We start from the raw sequence: 22,305 nt of genomic DNA, 5'->3' as shown, positions 1-22,305 counted from the left end.
TTGATCTAGTAAAACCCAGTGAAATCTCTTTGAGTAGCACTACCTTAACCTTATGTTGTAGAATTTTGGCCTCCATTGCAGACCTGAAATTTTCATCCCTCCTCCAGTTGTTTTTTCCACACATGTGAGCCTCATTTGGCCTTCCAAGGCTTCCTTAGACCTTATCTTGCCTTTATTTTACTTATCGAGCTTGAGGATGACCTTTGTTGACCTTATTGCTTTATTTTCTCCAATATTGAACTTGTAGATGAAAACCCTAGATCTTCTACAAAACCCTAGTCCTCCTTCGCGCGTGTGAGAGAAATAGCCCAAACAAAATTCTTATTTGTCCTCTTCCTTCTTCACTGCCTTCTTCTTTCTCCTTTTCTAGAATGAGTGATGGATGAATGTGTCTCAAGGAGGTAGAGTTTGCTCCTATATATAGGCTCTTCAAAGTGGACATGGCTCTTCCTTTTAGGCTGACTTGCTAGATGCTAGGCTGCATTGCCCTTGGAGGGTATTTTGACACTTTTAAAGACAAAAATAATTTTCTTTACAAGTTACAATGCTCCCGATGGGGTCTTCAACTTATGACCAGGCCTAGAATCTGATGTCCCACATGACATATTTCATATTTTAAGACATATTTGATAGTTACTATACATTTTTACCCGTCAAATTTGACTTTCCTCATAAATAAGCAACCGTCATTTTGATGTTTAATTTGGGATTTTTCCCGTCAAAATTTATAGTACTCGTCTTAAGTTAAAAACACCAAAGTAAAACTAGGCCCAGGGTCATAAAGAAAATGCATACAGTACCACTAGCTCAGATGGCGCTCGAACCTGACACACTTTCATAGATTTGGATAGTATAAAAAATTATCTGGAAATTGTCCTTTTATACATTTGAACTTTATAAAGGGAGATCTCACCCTGGGCAACTATGAACAACTAGCTTGTAATCTAGGTGTTACATGAAATGACCATCCAGTCTACATCAAGAATGTGACTTCAGCCATGGAACTGTGATATAGTAAGTGATTACAAAAGGCTAAAAATATACATGCGTTTTATGGTGCATATAACACTCAGAGCTCCAAAAATAAAAGTTGTCGAGGAACAACTAGTGACGTGAAGGGTAGTTGCATATTTAATTTGAAAATATCTCTGCCTTGTTAGAAAGGGGCGTAAGGCTTATCAGAAGGCACACCAAATCAAAAAATAATGGGTAGGGCTCCTTGTTATGAAAAATTTGGGCTCAAGAAGGGTAGAAGATCAGAAACTTGTTACTTACATACTGAGAACGACCATGGTAACTGGAGGGCTATACCGGAGAAAGTTGCGTTGTTGAGATGTGAGAAGACTTGTTGCATTGGGATAATTATCTGAGGCCAAATATCAAGGGGAAGTTTAGCGTGAAGGAAGAGAAGACTGTTAATCAACTTAATGATCTACTGGAAATAGGTGGTCAGCCATTACTACTCACCTTACCAAACAAACCAACAAAAAAATAATACTCAGAACAGGTAAGCAGAAGTGGAAAGAAAACTCATCAAAACTATAGTCACCGCCATGCTATTTTGAAACACAAGGATAGGTCACTAAAAAAATGTTGGAGCTTTCTACTAAAATTACCCTCATTATTTACTTCATAATACACAAGATTTACGAGTTTGCAAGTACCAAGTAAGTTTCCTTATTTAATCAGCTTCAATCTCCTTCAGTTGTTGTTTTTTTCTTTCTTTCTCAGTATTTGTTTTCTATGAAATTATCCACGAGCTTGTCAAAATGAATTTCTCTCATGTTTGTTCTTTCCCAGAATTTAGGAGGGGGGTAATATATCATGTCAGCTTAAAAAAATGTAATAGATATTAGAAAAATATCTTGCCCTTGATTATTTTGACTAATCTTGTTTTTTGAGTTTTTTACTAAATGATTTGGAATCCACTTTATTTTTACCACCGTGAATTTAATATATATATATATATATATATATATATATATAAACTTTTTTTACAATAAAAATAATTATTGAAGATGTTACAAGCTCATATTTATTTAATGTACCTCTTTAGGTTGTCAACCACTTCTAATATAGTTATATTTGGAGGATGCAATTGGCACTAAGTACATGAATAGAACAAGTAATGATATTGTTTATTGTAATGCTTAATAGGGAGGATTGCTTTGTCTAACTAGTTGGGGTGGGTTGTATATTTCCTCTATGATGCAAACACTAATGCGAATCTAGTTTTTTAAGATGAGGACACCATATGCTCATATTTAAGATATTATAAAAATGATTAGTTAACAATGTTCAAATGGAGATGATGAGTTGGTTACCTCGTAGATTACAGAGTTTTCTTAGTCTCAACATTTTTCATCTTCATAGTTTTAGGAATAATTTGTTCCGAATATGTGTAATGGATAGAAAATTAGTTGAAAATATATACAAATATTTAGCTATCATTACCGGATTTATTATTCAAATAGTTCACAGTTGGTTAAAAGTGAACTTATAGGGATAATTTATCTTGGTATAAATAAAGAGATCTTGGTGAGAATTCAGTAAATAAACTATGGAGTGAGTAAATAAAGATGTGTGTGCCCATTAGCAAATAAAATATGTGGTGAAAATAAGTTATAAAGAAATAGTTGAACATGTAATGATATGTTTAATAAATAAATAAATTATAAAAAGGGATAGTAGTTAAACTCTGGACATTTGAAAAAAATAACTCTATCTCATATTGTAGTGGTTGAGGACCTCATCATCTTAACTATATAGTTTTCTTTAGTTTTTTTCACATATCAAAATTTATATACATAATCAAAGCTATTAACTCCCAAAGGCTTAAAATCTTTATAAAATCTTAAAAGTATGGTTGTATGCTACGGGGAAACACATATACTAACTTAGGAACAAACAACGTACTCTAAGAGGAAGATTAAAGCAAGTGGAGACATGGCGAAACACATATGCTAACATAGGAAGGAACAAGGCACTCTCAGAGGGGATTAAAGGAAGTTGAAATGCAGGAGTAGTTGGAAAAGAATTTCTAGATAAGAGGAGTAGTTGAAACAGAGGTTTTAGATAAGGGGTGGTTGACACTCACAAAGTTATGTAAAACGTAAAATGAAGGGCATGAAAAATGCCAAAACGTCATCAAATTTTAATTTGATGGTTGAAATTCCAGGCCTGCTTATGACAATGACTCTTTTGACTTCTTGATCTATGAAAAAACCTAGAAGCACTCAATGTGTGCTTGACCTATAAAATAAAATACATTGAGCATGAAACCCATGATACAAAAACAATAATAATAAATTTCTTTCATTTTACAATTTACAAGAATCAAAAGTACATTTCATATTTATGAAGATCGGACCTAGTTACACATTTTTCAACAACAACCCATCATTAAGCCTTGTTTTTGTAATTTAAAATATGGCTATAATGCTAACATGTGCACTAAATCCATGGATGGAAGATACAGTATGGTTGAAACGTTAATTTTTTTATCCTTATGGCTGTCGACTGAAGGAGACACGACCTTTCGAATCGAAATGTCTAAGGGAGTTTTCTTGCTTGCATGAAAGGCCACAAAGACAACCCTACACATAATCACTAAATTTAATGAGCTATCTATTAGAAGACCTATCCAACCCAACTTGTTGATAGATAATTATGTGATGCGATTGGAGTTGAACCACTCACTGGGAAATAATTTATGAGATTGGATTAGAGGCAGTGGAAAAGACAGACTAGGATGGTTCCCATTCCCTTAGCGGATGGAGGAGACAATCTTGCTTCCTCTTAGACACATGGAGAGAGGCTAGCAAGAAATATAAGCACACACAACTAAAGATAATGGGTTCTCTATTGAATGTGGGATAGTTTGGTGTTTCCATTGTCAGCAAAATAGTCTTCTAGCCATGTTGCTGATCGCTAGAGTGTGTGGACGTGGTTGGGATTTGGTAGAGTTTTGCAAATCCACATGTAAGAGTTAAACCCCTATGAATTTGGGTGAAATTCCTACGAAATATGTGAGGCCACTAGACTATGTTCTCTAAGATTGTGTGGTCATTGGGAGGCTTAGTGAATGACTGGATCACTGTGGTGCTTGCTATATAGCTAATAAACCACCTAGACAAGGAATTTTGGGTTAATGTGGTGCTTCCTAAGTAGATGATATACAACTTGGAAAACGAACTTCATACCCTTGTGGTGCTTTCTATGAAAATACAATTGAAAAACCACTTGGATAGTGGATTCCAACTTCCGAGACTGAGCAATGCCCCATATAATCCTTCAGTGAATTCCCACGAATGAACTCAGAGGAAAGAGTGGGTCGTTGTGGTGGTTACTTATAGGAACAATTGATAAACCACCTTAGTGCTTACTGTAGTTACAACTGACAACCTTAGTGCTTGTTGCGAGAGGAAAGTTGATAACCACTGACATAGTGGACTCCATATTCTAAGTATTCAACTAAGCATTTGGTGTCAATTCCCTAGGAAATAACTCTTTAGACGTGAGATATCACTCACGGGTGGTCAACTTTAAGAAATTTGTGGTGTTGTTGGCCTATGGTTAGGTGGAGAGTGCAAGTCCCTCCTTGAGTTTCCAATTAGTTTGATACATATTAAATTTATTAAATTTATATATACAAATCATGAATCTTGTTGTTCAATTCTTTACTTACGACTAGTATGAGTTATGGTATGTTTATGAATGTTAATGAATATCTAGACCGTGTTGTTCAATGTTATGTTCATGATTGATATGAGAAATTAAGTGTTTATGCTCTCTTATCGAAAGAAATATTTGATGTATATATTAGCTCAACTTGTTCAAAGGATTGACAATGTATTATAGATGGATAGACTACAACTCTTGGTGTATAGTTATGAGACTGATGTATTCATGCTTAGTCAATTGATGTTCACGACTCTCAGAACAAGTTTGATTGTATGCAAGGAAAGTGTTGGTAGCTGTTAAACATTTCGTTGAAATGAAGGAATGGACAATGTCTTTGAAATAATAGGATTTCTTCATAAAATCCATTGTATGACACACTAGGATTAATTTAATAAAATTTTTAATTAAGGTGTTTAACCAACGTTGAATCAATGTTATTTAATAAATGTTTAAATCTATTGGCTGAGCATTATAGTACTATAGAGATACAGTGCCAGCCCAGGGAGATATAATACCTGCCCAAGTATTGTAGTACGGGGGAGATGATATACCATCCCAAGGAAACAATACCTGAGGGAAGTAATCCTAGGTAAGTTGAGATTTTTATTTGTTGTTTTTCTTAGGTGAATTTGAATCAAGCTATTGCAATGGTTTCATATTATGCTTCACTTCCAAAACAGACTCTAATAGGCATGATATCGTCAACATCAAGAATTTTTGGGATGAAGCAAGCAATGCATTGTTGGTGACAATTGAGGGTGTAGAAGTTGGTGATGTCAGCAGAGATGTTTTACATTGGGTAAGTTTGTAGAGAAAAATAAATTTTAGTTAATTCATTGCAGGAGAGGTACTATCAAGAATCTAATGCTAGTTTTCCTTATCTTGGTTAATAATATGGTCTTGTCCTTGCAAAATTATTAGATTGAAATATTTTTGACATGGATATTGTTGTAAATTTTAGTTAGAAACAATGGGTTATAATTTATGTATTCGCATATGTTTGATGTAACTCTACATGGGTCAGTAGGGCCATGTCACAGATACAACTTTGATGGCAATCTACTGCATTGGGATAAAGTGCATGTGTATTTGCTTTTTCCCCTTTTCTTTACATTGCCTCTTAACCCTACTCTTGCTCCTAAACCTACCGCCACACACTTGTGATTTTTCTTTCTTTATCTCACTTATCTCTTTCCTCCTCATCCGTAAAACCCCTTTTAGGTTCCATTCAACATGTATATGAAGGTTTTGAAACTACTTGTTTTATTTTGTGCTTACTACAATGAGACGAGCCCATTATTCTCACCGTTTTTTCTAAATTTTATTTGTAAATAGGTTGTAGTAACACAAAAAGAGAATTTGTTTGGCATGAGGTTCTATATAATTGAAATTGGTTGTTCCTTGTTTAAAATATCATCATTTTTGTCATAATCACAGTGTGCTTGATGCACAATGTTATCTTTATTGTTGGCAAGAAGAATGCAACATATTATATTTATTGTTGGCATGAAGAATGAAAGTTAATTTTATATTGTTTTTCCATACAAATGTCAATGTTGTATTTATTTAAAGTAAGAGAAAAGATAAAAGTGGTCATCAAAGAAGAGTACCTTGTACAGTGTTTCAGAAATGAAATTTGATACTATGATGCAATATAGAACAAACTTTGATGTTAAAAACTGAAGCCGACAAGATGGTAGAACAAAATCATGATGATGATTAATAAGGACTAGTTACCAAATGATTTCCAGTGTGGTGAAGTGTAGATAAGACTAGGCATTCTCTACAGGTTACTTGTTAAGCCCCTTGACATCAATAATCATAATTCTTTAAAAGGTGCTAGCTCAATGGAAGGGCATCTGCGTTATAAATAGGAGGTTGGTGGTTCGATTCCATTGTGCCCTAACTTGAATTAATCAATGATACTGTAATTTGTTTTAATTAAATATGTTTATTTATTGATTTATTTCAATGGTGAGATATTTCTCTGCATTCATTGTTTTAGATTGTCTCTAAAGAAACAAAAGTGATATTGTATTGTCTTTAATTTTTTATTGTCCTTAGAGTTACAATAGTTAGAATTAAAGACATATTGTCTCTTGTCTTGTGAGAGACAATAATGATTTTGTTATATATTATTTTTATGGAGATTTTTTTTTTAAACAATAATTTGAGACACTCAGTTAAAAACAATATTTAAGACAATACGCAATCTTTTTTTTTTCTTCAAACTAAATTTTAACAAACAAACTAACTCCATTTTTGTTTTTCAATAAGAACTAACTCCATACTTACTCTTCTATTTATTTAGCTTTTCAATTGTGGTGTTCTTTCCCCTTCTTCACTACAAGGATGCAGTTCTTAGGTGAAAGTTTTCTCATCTTCACCATACATGCATACATAAACACAATACAAAATGACATCTTAAATCTGTTTCCACCTACAATTTCCCAAACAGCCTCACCTAACACACTCATAATATATCAGCTAGGACACTCATAACACATTATATTAAATACTAACATGAAGAGGTTTCCAATTCATCACGAGTCCTTCACCAGTAGAATCTTCCACTGGCTATGGCGCTCTTAATCCTTGGTCATTGGAGGCATCCAATTCTATTAAGTTTTCCACCACTTGTACTGTATATATAAAAAAGGAAAACATACCAAGCGACATGTTAAATTGGCTTAGCACATACAATGAAGATGACCTCACCTAGGACACTCACATTACATTGCCTAAGCATTAGAATATGTCATAAAATATAGTTAAAGATATAGTTGTACAACGCATGTTTTTCTTAAGATATGGTTTTTTATAATGGCTTTGTTCATCAAAATATTTGTCTTTAATTAAAAATATATTTGCAATAATTGTGACTATGAAAATAAGATGGAGAAATATTTTGATGGACAAAACCATTATGAATAACCGAATCATAATAAAGACATGCTTTGATTAAACTATATATTAAAATGAAAAGAATATGATGGTTGAGGGGTTGTTAGGTGTTGGAGAAATCTTTTGATGAACAAAAACATTTGTAAACAAGTATAATATGAGCGGTTTTCTTTGTTGGGTGTTGGAGAAATCTTTTGATGAACAAAACCATTTGTAAAACAGTATAATATATTATATCACATTATTGTTTTGTATCTTTTGTATAAAAGTTTATTAATAATTTTATATTTTATATATAGTTTTAGATTAATATAATATTATAAATTTTATAAAATAAAAAATATTTCAAAATCAAAATTTGTAAAAGGTAATTTTAAATTTTATACTAATATAAATAAAATAAATTAATATATAAATTTAAAATTTTACAAATAAAATTACATATAAATATAAAAATACTTCACAATTTTTCATAAATATATTGAAGTAAAAAATAATATATTTAATTATTATAAAAAATTACAATAAAAAATATTTGTCATCTCTTAATAACGTGGAATATAGTAGAGTAAAATAACTTTGGAATATAGTAGTGTAAAAGATGTCAAAGTTTCAATAGGAAACTCAATTGGTAATGTACTATTCTCGAGCATTACATTGTTTTGTTAATATTTATTTTCAAATCGTAATCATGAAAAGAGTTCGGAGACAACTTCAAAATCTGAATGATTTAACATCCAAACCATGTTGCAGTAACTTGCGAAACGTTGGATTGTTATGTTTTCGAAAAAAGCACATAAATAAATAATAAAAAACCAATTGATTTAGGGAGAAAGTACTGCAACATTCATTAATGGTAACAATTTTAATTAATGGTCGAGAAATTTGTTAATAGTATATATATTTTCTATTTTTTATCGCTGATATATTACTTTGTTCTTTATTTTTGAGTGGTCTTCCTCTTGTTTTGATACATTCCCCATCGCACGGGTGGTGGTGTTGGGGTTGGGTTGTAGGGTCCTGTGTGATTGTCCAGGGGCTCTCTCTACCATTGGGGCGGTGGGGGCTCTCTCTACCATTGGGGCGGTGTGTACACTGTTGGTGGAGTCTATTTTCTCTAGCGTTTTGTAGGTTTTCCAGGGCCGCTTTTAGATTCGCCTGTTCCAATTTTTTGGTCATTGATTTTTTCAAGGTGTTCTAGGATCACTCTCTCGAGGTGCATTTACGATCGTTCTGACAGAGCTCTGAGAATTCCATTTTTGGATCTCGTCAACGCCTCAATCCTTGTCCTTCCCATATTTGATGAGATTATGCCATTTATGCACTCTCGAGGATATTGGTGTCATCATTGAATGTGGCACATTCTCTCAACCAGTGGGTGTACCGGTACTTGGCTTTTCGCCAGGGTGGTTGCATGTTCGTAGGATCCTGAGGGGCAATTGACACCATGTTTGGTACATGTCCTACGGGGTCAGTGATGTTGGGTTGATATTCCATCTGTTGTGGACTCATTTTTATTCCTATTACAACCCCAAGAAATTCTATTTTTCCCCTAGATGGGATTTGGTGGGTGCACGTTATCCTATTTGACTAGATGGGGTTTTAATGCTTTTTAGTCGTGGTGGGTAGGATGGGAGATGACCTTTGACTTAATGGGGTTCTCGCCTAATTGGACTTGCATGTGGCTTCACATGAGTCCTTCATTTAGGCCACGTTGGACGCTGAGCATGCGCGGGGTGGGGTGCTGCATGTTTGGAGGGTGGTTGACGTGTTGAAGGGTCAGCTGCAGAGGGTGGGCGACGTGCTGCGTGGGGAATCCATGACACATGCAGACAAACATGATGGGCCACATCTTGGGTGTTGACAACTCGCTTCTTTATCTACCTCGCCTTCTGTCCTAAAGACCAAGCGGCGGGTGCGTTACTCGTCCCATCAAGACGTGTGTGCAAACTAAACTATTGATTTTGGGTTATGACGTATTGTGGGATCAATTCACCAACCTTCAAAGCGGACACTTGTGGGTAGTTGGATATTTGCTGACCTGACTGAGTAGGATATCCAGGACTAGGTGAACAGAACTTGGGAAACAATGTTGGGTTATTTGCCTAAGGTGATTGTGCTGATGAATGCCAGGTTCAATTTCTATTTCCTCCATAATGATGACTCGAAAAAAATTCTCAAGGTCCCCTCGGTACACGGTCGATGTTTCCTTCAACTTCGTCGATGGTAAATTAGTTTCAACCCTCTTTTGCATACACCACGGAATGACATGGTTTGGGTGAAGCTTCCGGGTCTCCCCATGGAATTTTGGACTAAGAATGCCTTGATAGCAATTGGCAACTCGATTAGATGATTTATATACCTAGAGCAGGGTATTATGGGTGCTCAGAATAAATGGGTGGCTTGGATTCTAGTTGAGGTTGGTTTTTCAGGTGGAATCTAGAAGGATATTGATCTCGAGTGGAGGACGATTAGATTCTTCCAATGGATTGACTACAGGGGGATCCATTTAATATGTCTCTATTGCCACCGCACTGGACATCTTATTAATCAATGGTCGAGCAAACGAAGGGCACGACATCCTAGACAGGGTCACCAGATGAAGTTTTCATATGATATGCTTTGACATGACACTAGATCAATGGGGATTTCCCCCTCAGGTACCTCCTCTCCCATCCCTTCTTTTGCTTTACATGATGCACTATCGACTCCCCCTCTATCTCATGTATTCCCCCCTATCTCCTCAGACCCTATCATCTCTGTCTCATCCACATGTCGTGCGCACTCCTGAGAGACTACCAATGAACCTGTCACTATCCATCACCCTATCCCGAACCTGTTGAAAAATTCCCCTCGGGCCTCCCTGACACCCCCCATCCACTCCACATTGTCACCGTTGGCAATTTCAATTTCCATGCCACCCCTTGAGTCGGCTTCTCCCACCCATCTCGATAGACCAGAGATGGCCTCCTCTCCTCACAATTCTGTGGACAACAATATTGAGTTTCTTTTGCAAAAATCTGATTTGAACCTCAAATCTCTAACTATTTATAAAGGAAAGGCATTAGACTCATCTCCTCTAATTAGCCTTGCCTCTTCCAAGAACATCATTATCTGAAAGACTAATAAAAAGGGCATCCGCCATTTCCTGGGTAGACCTCCACTTTTTTAGGACTCTCCCAACCTTCATGATGTTCCTATTTTTTCCTCTATTGATCCTCGGGCACTTAGAGCTTAGTTGTCCTCTCCGGGCGTCCCATGATGAAGATTTTCTCCTATAATATTAGGGGGTTGGGGGATCACTCCAAAAAATTGGATCTCCTCCAGATGATTCTCTTTCTTTGACCTGCTATCATTTTTATACAAGAAACATTATCCTCTGTGGCTTGGGCTATTACATACTTCCTAGATATTTTCCTTGCATCGCATTTTGCTGGGGTGGATGCCACCGGACACTCTGGCGGCTTATTAGCTATGTTGGATCCGTGGAGGGTTGTCTTTCGTGCACACAACCTCTTTTTAAGTATCCTATGGTTGGGTCTCATCCATGGTTATATATGTCATTTTCATCTTCTTAATTTGTATACCCCATATAAAAATCACTCTGATTTTTTGGATCGCATATAAAACAACAACATTATAAACATTGGTGGACTTATAATGGCCGAGAACTTTAACACCGCCTTACTGGAGCGGGAAAGATGGGGTGTCGATTTTGAACCACACCCTTTGGCGGATAGGTTGTTTGGACTTTTTTATGGATATATATGAGAGATATCTGTCGTGTCTCGATGTTGCCTACTTGGAGTGATCACAGAGTGGGGGATGAGTATATAGGTAAGCGACTTGACAGGTTTGTCATCAAGGAACAACTGGCTGAACAATTGGGGAGTCTCGGATCTTGGATTCATAGGGCCTAACTCTCTTATCACATTCCTATTATACTACAATGGAGACTGGGGGAACGAAGAATTGACAGTCCTTTCAAGTTCAACTGTATTTGGTTAGAGGATGAGGAATACAACAAGCTTGTAAGATTGACGTGGAACGAGGTGAAGTTTTTGCATGGGGATACTGTGATGGGATATATGATGGATAGATTTAGACATATCAAAGAAAAGACCAAATTATGGGAACAAAATAGGATGAAACAAATGTACATGGACCTGGAATAGATCATAAAAGAGATTGTTAGATTTGAAAAATTGATGGAGCAGATACATTCGTCGCAGGGTGATTAGGAATATCTCAGTATTTTAAAGGACAGAAAATCAAGATCCTCCACATTTAGGAAGCAACATGGAAGCTTAAGAGTAGGGTAATCTGGTTGTGGGACGGAGACCGCAACACCAAATATTTCCATAAATTTTCAAACCACAAAAAGAAGTCTAATTCTATTTGGCATATTGAGGATATGAATGGGGAGATTAAGTACACTGTGGAAGAGATTCATGTTGAGGTTGCCCGATATTTTGAAAATTTATACAAACATTGGGAACGGGTGAGATTTCAAGACTAGATGTGGGTATTGGAGTGATACCTTTAGATGTTTGATGTGGATTCAAATGAGGAACTCTTTCATCCTGCCAGCCTTGAGGAGGTATTGGATGTTCTCAAATCTTTTACCAAGGACAAGTGCCTGGGACCAAACAGATAGACAGTTGAGTTCTTCCTACATTTCTTTGATATCATGGGACAACATATTCTGGATATAGTGGAGGAATCTAGGACTTCAGGCATGATCTCAAGTGCTATAAACTCTACATTTATGGAACTTATTCTCAAAGAGTCTAATCCCACAAAATTTGGTGATTTTTGACCCATCTCACTATGCAATATTTTATACAAGACGATCTCAAACCTAATAGCGGGTTGGATAAAAAAAATATTGTCTTTACACATTTCTGGAGAACAATTCGACTTTTTAAGTGACATGCTTATACATGATGCTATCGCTTCAGCTCAAGAAGTTATTCACACCATCCATAAAACAAAAAAAGAAGCTTTGGTCATGAAGATAGATCTCCACAAGGCATATGACTGTGTAGACTGGTCCGATACTCGCCTTTTGTTAGACAAGATTGGGTTACAAAATCAAAATGTTGAATGGATCATGTGCTGTATCACTTCTGCACATTTTGTTGTTCCAATCAATGGGTTTACCTCCCCCTTTTTTCGTGCTAGCAGAGACCTCAGACAAGGATGCTCGCTCTCACCTCTCATCTTCATTTGGTTTTGGATGGCCCCAGTTAAAGATCAAGGAGGCAAAAGAACTGGGATTTTTCCAGAGAGTCAACATCACTGGGCAAGTATGCATTACTCATTTGTTTTTTGTTGACATCTTGACATTTGGTATTATTTCCATATCCCAGTGGATTTTACTTCATTAGATACTTGGCAGATTCGGTGATGCATTGGGGTTGATTACAAATGGAAGTAAATCCACTTTATATCATTCTAATGGGGATATGTAGGACATTGAATATATTGCTGATCTATTTGATGTTTAGAAGGCTCTTATTTAGACAGGCTTCACATACCTTAGCTTTCGGCTCAAGCCCAACTGTTATTCACTGGAGGATTGGATGTGGTTGGTTGACAAATATAAGAAGAAATTGTGCTCCTAGAGAAATCAATTCCTCTCATTAGGAGGCATATATATCCTCTCTCTCACGGTTTTACAACAACTTGTTGTCTACTGGGTACATTTATATCACATTCTGGTCTCCATACAAAATTGGCTCTGTTCTGTCACTGCACAGTTCCTCTCAGTTGGGAATAGCTTTGGTTTTATACAAATGGTGCGCTCTGACGATTCAGAAGGGATGGGGATGGAGCTTACTAGACCAATGCATATTTGGGAAGGCATTGCTCATTAAATCTTTGTGGCAAGTAATGTGAGGTAGTGTGATCTCACAGGAGATTTCCAAACATAAGTACTTGAAGGCTCGTGACCTGGAACATACTTACACAGACATAAACATTAGTCTCTCTAGAGGATCGTTGATTTGGTGACATTTTCAAAACGTCTGGAAATGCTGGCGCTTTGGGATGGTGTGTAGTTTTGGAAATGGCCACAAAATCATGATTGGCTCGGATCCAGCTATGGGGGTTGCCTCCGAAAATACATTGGGTGAGCAGGCTTTGTCTAGGATACATCGTGGGGGGCTTTTTTACCTATTACAAATTATACACAAGTGGGAGACTGGATGCCCGGTTTGGAAAAATGTTTAGGATTTGCATGTGTCAAGAAGTTACCAAATTCGAAATTAATAACTATGTTCCTAAATTATATGTTAGAAATGAAAAGTACCTGATGGTCGGAGTTTCTTTTGCTGGTTGCTGGACTCCAGGTCGATCATCTCCTGAAATAGCGGCTCCAAGCTAATTTGCTCGTATAATTCCTCCAAGCTAATTTGCTCATGCCAATTTGCTCGTCAAATTTCTCCCTGGACATGCGTTGCTAAACCATATATTAAAATGAAAAGTACCTAATGGTCCGTGTTTCTTTTGCGGGAGTTCCTGAAATAGCGGCTCCAATCTCATGAGTAAAGAGATGGGCAGAGTTGGAATATCAAAATTGTAGTAAAGATATGCACAGAGTTGGAATATCAAAATTGTAATAAAGATATGCTCAGAATTGGAATTTCAAAACCTCCCACCCGTATTCGCAATTTCCAAAAAAAAACTTTACAATTTTACAATTTTCTTACATGTATTTAACGAGCAAATCACACCATGACGGCGAATTCCTCCCTGGACATGCGTTGCTAAACTATATATTTAAATGAAAAGTACCTAATGGTCCGAGTTTCTTTTGCGGGGTGCTGGATTCCAGGTCCATTTTCACCTGAAACAGCGGCTCCAAGCTAATGAGTGAAGCTGATTTCACGTGTGCCTCGATAGTTGAAATCAGATTCGCGGCACCCTTGGTGTCTTTATAACGACGAATAACGTTCCACCATGGCAGAGACTTTATTTCCGCCGCTTCTTTAACAAGTTCGCACATCTTTTCGCACCAGCGATTTATAGCCCCCTCCTTGGGGAAATGGGAACAATAGAAACGTGGGATTTTGGAGATCTCACGGACGATTGGCGTGATGCTGGTAACCAGATGTTCCAAGGACGCTACCTCTCTGTTGAAGTAAATCACCATCTTCATGTGGCTAAGAATGCTTTTGGTTGCCCTTTTTTTCAACACAGTCGCTAAGTTATGCCCTATTCGTCCAAGCATTGACACAGATGCCCCACTCTTTGACATAATTCGAGATGCCCCATATGCCCCACTCTTTAACATAAATCGAGATGCCCCACTCTTTGACACAGATGCCCCACTCCTTGATAGCCGTCGTCTAAGTATTAACACCCGCAGTATGAGCTTCAACTGAATCAAAGGAAACAATTTCAGATGTTTCTCCATCTCTGAAATTTTTTGTTTCATCTCGTTGCTCGCTTGATAACGAGAAACCACATTAATTCTCGCTATATTTGCTCCATTGCAGGGGCGTCTCTGTGAAGATGCCGCAACTTAACAGCCCATTTCTCGACAGCGGAACTTCCTTGACGTTCAATGTCGTCTGAGGGGTACTGTTTCTGCAACAACGAGATGATAGTCGTGAGGTCCTCTACTTTAGCTTTAAGGGATTTCAAGGTTTCCTGATAGCTAAGCACAATGTCAACGTACTCAACAAGTTTGTCTATCGCCGGGCCGATAGCCAAACCGATAATCACATACACTAAATAAGAAAAATTCACGATTTTCTCAAGCAACAATAACACAATACAACAGAGTTCAATATTTAAAACTCTAAGACCGTGGCTATTAAAGCCTGAGCTCTGTAAACTCCTACCTTACACAAATCTAAGAGCGGACCATCGCAGATTTATACAGAGTGAATGCCAATTTTGAAGAGTTAATGCCAATTTTCAATGGTTTTGAAATAATTAAAACGTGGATATTAATTTCAATGGTGCTCCATCTGCACTGTAGTGATAGTGTGAACGCTTGTGTTTTTTGTTTTGTTTTTTCATTTGAGAAGATGTGACAGTGATTAAAAAATTTAAGCCTATAGCTTTCTTGTGTATACCACTCGTTGATTATTTGGTATTGTGCATTAATGTTTTTGGTTAAAGGATAAGGATGTGACAGTGATTAAAAAATTGAAGTCTATAGCTTTCTTGTGTACCACACCTGGTTATTATTTAGTATTGTGCATTAATGTTTTTGGTTAAAGGATGTGACCGTCATTAAAAATTGAACTCCATAGTTTTCTTGTGTACCCCACCTGTTTGGCATTGTGCATTATTGGTTTCTGGTCTTTTCCATTTTATCTGTTTGATTATATTATTTTCAATTAATTAATAGAAAGATAATAAAGAAAGTAAATTCATTGATTTATTAATTAATATATAGATATTATTTACTTTTATTATATTTACAGGCTAACAGATTAAATCACTTTTTATATGTTTTTGTTTTTATATCAGCAATTTTATATAGGATATTATAGATTATATAATAGATTTGGAAATTTATTTATTTATTTCTAGTTTTTAATATATTCTTAATATTTTTAGATATATATTTGTAAAATATAATTTTAATTTTTTTTGTTAAAAAAAATTATAAAATATATTAATCTTATAAATAAATCTATATATAGTTATAGTACTAAAGGAATGATAAAAACTTCCTTCAATTAGGTGAAGTAGGGGTTTTTCCATGGCTATATTTTGCCTTCTTTAAGAAGTAGAATGGTTGTGGCTAGAGGTTTGGATGCCTTTATAGGCTTTTAAAGACTTATGTATCTTTGAAATCTTTATAGGAAAATCTTTTCCCTATTAGAGTAATTTTCAATGCTTAAGGAAGGTTATGGAACTCTCTTTTGGAAGGCTATTTTTCCTTGGAAAATTTATGGGATTGAAGTTTCAAAAATTTGGGGATGGAATTCTTTAGCCTCATCCCCTGGTCACACATGACCAAGAGATAGTTAAATTGGCTTTTAGAAATTTGTGCTATCAGCTATCAAGTTATCAAGTTATCAACCCTTGATTGTTATTAATTCATCAATCTACCATCGTGGATCCCTCGATACTAACTATTACCAAATTGTCTACTAACTAATGGGAAATCCTTCCATTCATCCATTGGGTATTACCTATCAAGTATCATGCTATTGGTTATCGTGCTTCAACGGATCATTTATTAGGGGACCACATTGTGCCAAAATCCCTAACAATGATAGAACTTAACAACTTTGATGATTCCACGATAATTTCCCATCAATTATTGGTCTTTTCGAGATCAGATATTGAATTACTAGGTATGAAGAGAATGGGATCTCTATGTTGGGTTTTCTCTCATAATAGTAATGTACCCCAAAACGATTGTTAATTATTGAATTGAGGCTTCTGTGATCCATAATAGTTGTAAGCAGAACTTCGGCGAAAATCACATGAGGAAAGACCTTTGTCGACGCATTTCGAACCAACCAGTGTGGTTCATCGTCAGGACAAGATTGTTAATTGTAAGAAACTTGTTTTCTCGTATAATGACTATTCCATATTGGCTTATCAATTGTTGGGGTATCAGGTGCCAACTATTGAGAGTTTGGGACTTTTCTATTAGAATTTCCTCTTGATACTACTAAAACTCGTAAGGTCTTGATGTGGCATGTTGACATGGTATATCATGTTCTTTCATGCTTGCATTGTAGGTGTTGACATTGTGAAATGAGATGGAAAAAGGTCTTGGAAACAATGTTAATACTGAGAAGGGGGTGAATCAGTATTAAGGCTAATTTTAACTTGTATGCTAATTTATTTTTACTCATTCAAATTTGGAATCCATTATATGATAGAAACAGTTAACAAACCATAACAACAGCTATGGGAGTAACATCTATGAACCTATTACCTAGAGATAGATTGGGGAGTAACATCTACGAACCTATTGTCTAGAGATCCCTCAACCCTAAGGGCCCTCCATCGCAATTCCACACCCCGAGAGCTCAAACACGGGGGGAGAATCGGCTCAGTGTCCTAGATCAGTGATGATCTCTATAGATCATAAACATATCATCGTGTTCACATATGCTATCAGCTTAATCATCATGTTGCAATAACAATAGTCGCATGTTCATGCACGTCATCAAATCAAATATCATCTATATATCTATATCTATATCTATATATATATATATATATATATATATATATATATATATATATATATATATATATATATATATATCACAAAAAGGATACAATAGTCATCCTCCCTCTTATGGTGGTAGCAACTACAAGCCTAAGCTTGTCTCATACAATAACACCGACTAAAGATATCTGCCAATTAGATCCCACTCATTATTATTGTATTGTAACCCTGTCATATCCATAACCTGCTCAAACGACTCTCGAAAGAGCTCCTTCTTCCCGCCTCACAGCTAGTCATGTTAGCAGCATCGTACTCAACCTTGGTCATGCTTAAAGATACATACTTCTCATCCAAAATATCATGGAAGATCTCGTACTAATATAGCACGCAGACGTGCTTATATCATCATATCACGATCCATATCAACATCAATACATCCATGTAGTCACATATCATAGAATGAATATCTTCGATCAAAATTTGATCATCCCATGCAAAATATTTTGAAGGGTGCTCGGCGGAAACTCAATGTGTATGAAATCACTTAGGTTCTATGCACAACATATATACAGAAGGGTGTTAAAATAGAACATCAATGCTTCAATCATCTGTGAGTTTCCATGTAAATTTCAACAATATCTCTTCACAACTTCTTGAAATTCAATAGGAGTGTCCAAGTATTTTCATTTCCACTTTCCAAAAAACTCTTCAATGCCATTATTTATTATTTCTAGCTTTAGAAGCCGACTCCCTCATACTTTGATCATTAGAGGCTCATTACATGTCAAGAATAGACCATCAATATATGAAAACCAAAATCAAATTCATACCTTGGACCACTTTGTAAGTAGATGTTTGGATCAACACATCATCCTGGCTTCACCAGATAATTGTTAATGCAGACATATCAGGATCGGGGAGCTTGCTTCATACAATGGTTTTGTAAATATAACACTTGACCAAATTAGTATGCTTATCCTTACACAAATCAATATTCTGCAATTAAATAAACTATGTTAGCTTATCAAGTCTTAGATATCAGATCAAAAACAAATATCAAAATCATCAATATCACTATAACAAGTTCTTTAGGTAGGAATCTCATCTTTTATCGTGACAACAAGTTGTCATTTACCAAGAAATATAAAACCAAACTTCATCAATCCATCATCATGATCATAATATAAATCATTTTTGTCACTAGATGCAAATGCATACACCAAGGATATTTAATGAGGGTTCCATCCATTCATTGTGAGATTACTTCATACTGAATCACAACTGTTTATACTTCAACTATTGTTCTAAGGACAATTAGGTCAATACAAAACCATTATCGAATACCAATATTAGTATCTGAAAGTTACTATGTCCACATAGCACTGTCATCAAGTAAAATCATCAGTTATCAAGTACCAAATCAGATCAAAACTCTAACTTATCATCACTAAGAATTCAAATAATCCATTAGAAAAAACATATCTATGAATCATCAAGCATCATGTCAAAGTTCTAAAACATCATCAATCATTCAAGCCAATATGCTCACTAAGTCAAGCCAATAGGTCAAATCTTGTCAAACCCATGTAACTGTTATCATATACTGTCATACATTAGCTTCAATCACCAAACATACTAATATGCATATTCTGGTTACCTGCAAACACAGGTTTAGTTAGCACATTCACATTCTCTCTAGAAAGTCAAATATTCAAACTTCCCTACTCATAGAACTTTATGTTGTCTGCGCCATGTTTGTAGGACTGTCATCCTTCAGGTGAACTTTTAATTTTATGCATAAAGATTCACTTTTGTGTCCTACATGGATAATTGCACCCATAGGTCTTCTTCCATGGGGTTGAGAGGCTATAGTTGCACCCTTAGGCTTCCTTCCCTGTGGTTGAGGATTATAGTAAGGACAACTCTTTATTCTTAGATCAGACCTTTGTTGTAGACCAACAATATCATATAGTTGTTTATTCATGTCCATAAATCTTACTTCAACAATAAAGAATCTTCTATACATATAATGCAAATTATAACAGGTGTAGGGATCTTATGGAGAGATTCTCCCTCTGAATGAGAATCCCCTTCAGCCATTATTATTCACGTCAAAATTTTGTCTATCATAATATTGTCATGCATCAACAGAATGTTTAGATCATGAAATCGAACTATATTAGGTTCTAAAACATATATCCATCACGGTCATAACATGTCAACCTCAGCTACTTCATCATCACATCCTGGCATCAATCTCTCATCAAGGATTAGTGCCAAATAGCTAATAGGAGTATACTTCAAGAATCATGATCACAACATCACTTCTTTATCACATAAATCAATCCATCAAATCAGGGCATTGAATTTTTATCATATGCCATAATTACTAAGCACGTCAAAACGTAACCATGGTCAACAAGAAGATCATGAATATAAATCTCATTGTTACAGTTCTATCATCATGGTTACCCTGCTTATCACAAAAATTACCAATAGTATCAAGTTACCATCTATTAGAATCAAGGTGCTAGCCTTTTTTATGGGATCAATATATGCTAAATGATAGATGTTAGCTAAACATCAATATATCAAAAATCAATATTTATAAGTAGCTTCATAGCATCAAGAAATTCATCATGTCGAAGAAGTAAGATACTTGTTCAATACCAAGTGTACCATTTCATCATAAGTACTATGAATCTAAATCACTTTCATATGCATGCATGAGCCATTTGTGAAGGTGACATTCCTATCATACCTTAGGGCTTACCTTTCCATTAATATTGTAGCTGAAACATAACATTGAAACAATACCATATGTACCTTATAGTATTCAAATACATGTGCACCTTCTTATTTTTCATAAACAGCTGTATCATTTTGACAACTTTTCATCAAGTTACTCTTTATTTTTTCCGATGCTAGTTCTTCTCTTCCTGCACTAGCTATGATCCTTAAGAAGGATCCACTTATCACAACTCATCAGGGGGTTAGAAGCATCCAAATACTCAAATATATATGTAGGAAGTATAAGTAATAATCAAATCAATAATCAGATCCATAAGTCTAAACAAAAGTAAAGACATAACAAAGCATCATAAATAAAAAAGTACTTATCTTCAATGAGATGTGACCATCTCCCTCTTGAAACAACCTTCATGAGACATCACTGTCCATTGTCCCTTTAACAATGTTGCCTTCAATATTTCAACCAACTTTATCAACAACCAGGCTTAATAGAGACAATCCCATCTAGGAATTCATCAAATCTAACACAAGTGCTTGAACATGTTCACATCAATTATATTATGGTTTTTAAATTGTATATCTCAAATAATTTCCATAAATCAGGGTTTGTGCTAGACCCTAACCTCATAGTATCCATCAAACCCCAATAACCAAATTTCTTAGGGTTTCATTCAAACCCTCGAATTAGTTTAGGTCTCCTCCATCCTCTCTTACATCCTTCAAAGATGTCTTCATAAGGGTGATATTCAATGAATTTTCGTCAACCCAGCTTTGATACTATGTTAATTTTTCTTAGGGCTATATTGTTCTCTACTTTGATAATTGCATTTATTCATTTACACATTAAAGTCACCCCATAACATCATAACATTTTTCAGATTTACATCATTATTCAACACCATATGCAACTATGTAGAAAGAAAAATATAATAATCAATGCAACGGAACATAAAGGAATAATAGAAGAAAACAACTCACACATAGAGACATTAGGATTGGTCGGAGACCAAGTAAAAAACTCACTATGGGGAAAACCCTTTTAAACTATTCTTCTTATTAGATTGTCATTGAATGACTCATCGAAAGAGAGTACAATGATCCCTATCTTCATCCATAAAGCTATCCAGTAAAATCAACGAAACAATATCCATGAGATGAACCCAACAATGTAAACACCCAACATCAGAAGCCTGAAATCAACTGTGACTCTCTGTGGTCAACTACTGAAACGAGTAAAAACTTCGTTCAATAGAAAAATGGAACTTTAGGTCCTAGTCACGGGGAGGAAGTGGTCATGCGAGTGATTCGGAGATTCCAGTTGCTCCCTTGAGCCTACAAGCCAAAAACTAGTTGAATCTGTCCTTTGGTAAGCATGTGACTGAGAAACAAAACCCTAGAAAATTGTGTGTGAGCTTAAGACCCTGCAATTTCACCTTCGAGTGAAACCATTTCCCTGTGGACCTACCTCAGACCCGTGCGACCCAAAATAAAGAAAGAAGATAGAAGAATGATCCACGATGATGCCTAAATGAGGTGGAGGTCCCATTTTCTTTAGGGTTGACCTCATCAAATATGCACATGTGGGCTTATAATTCAAAAATACATTTTCCCTTGTCCAAATTTGATGATATTTAGGCCTATTTTGGTCCTTTCGAAAAGAGGAATTCAATGCAATCATCATATCCATAAAATGAGTTTTTTAAAGTGGAATTTGGCCCTAGTTTACAATTTTAATATAAAGAGGAGTTGAATGTACTTGTTTCTCTTGCAAATCTTCTGTAATTTTTCCGAGCCACATAATTTCCTTTTTT

Source organism: Pinus tabuliformis, chromosome 3_1 (assembly GCF_031772625.1).
Source record: "Pinus tabuliformis cultivar Carrire ecotype Pingquan chromosome 3_1, CPIR1, whole genome shotgun sequence".
Taxonomy (NCBI): Eukaryota; Viridiplantae; Streptophyta; class Pinopsida; order Pinales; family Pinaceae; genus Pinus; species Pinus tabuliformis.
This window is presented reverse-complemented; position numbering follows the sequence as displayed.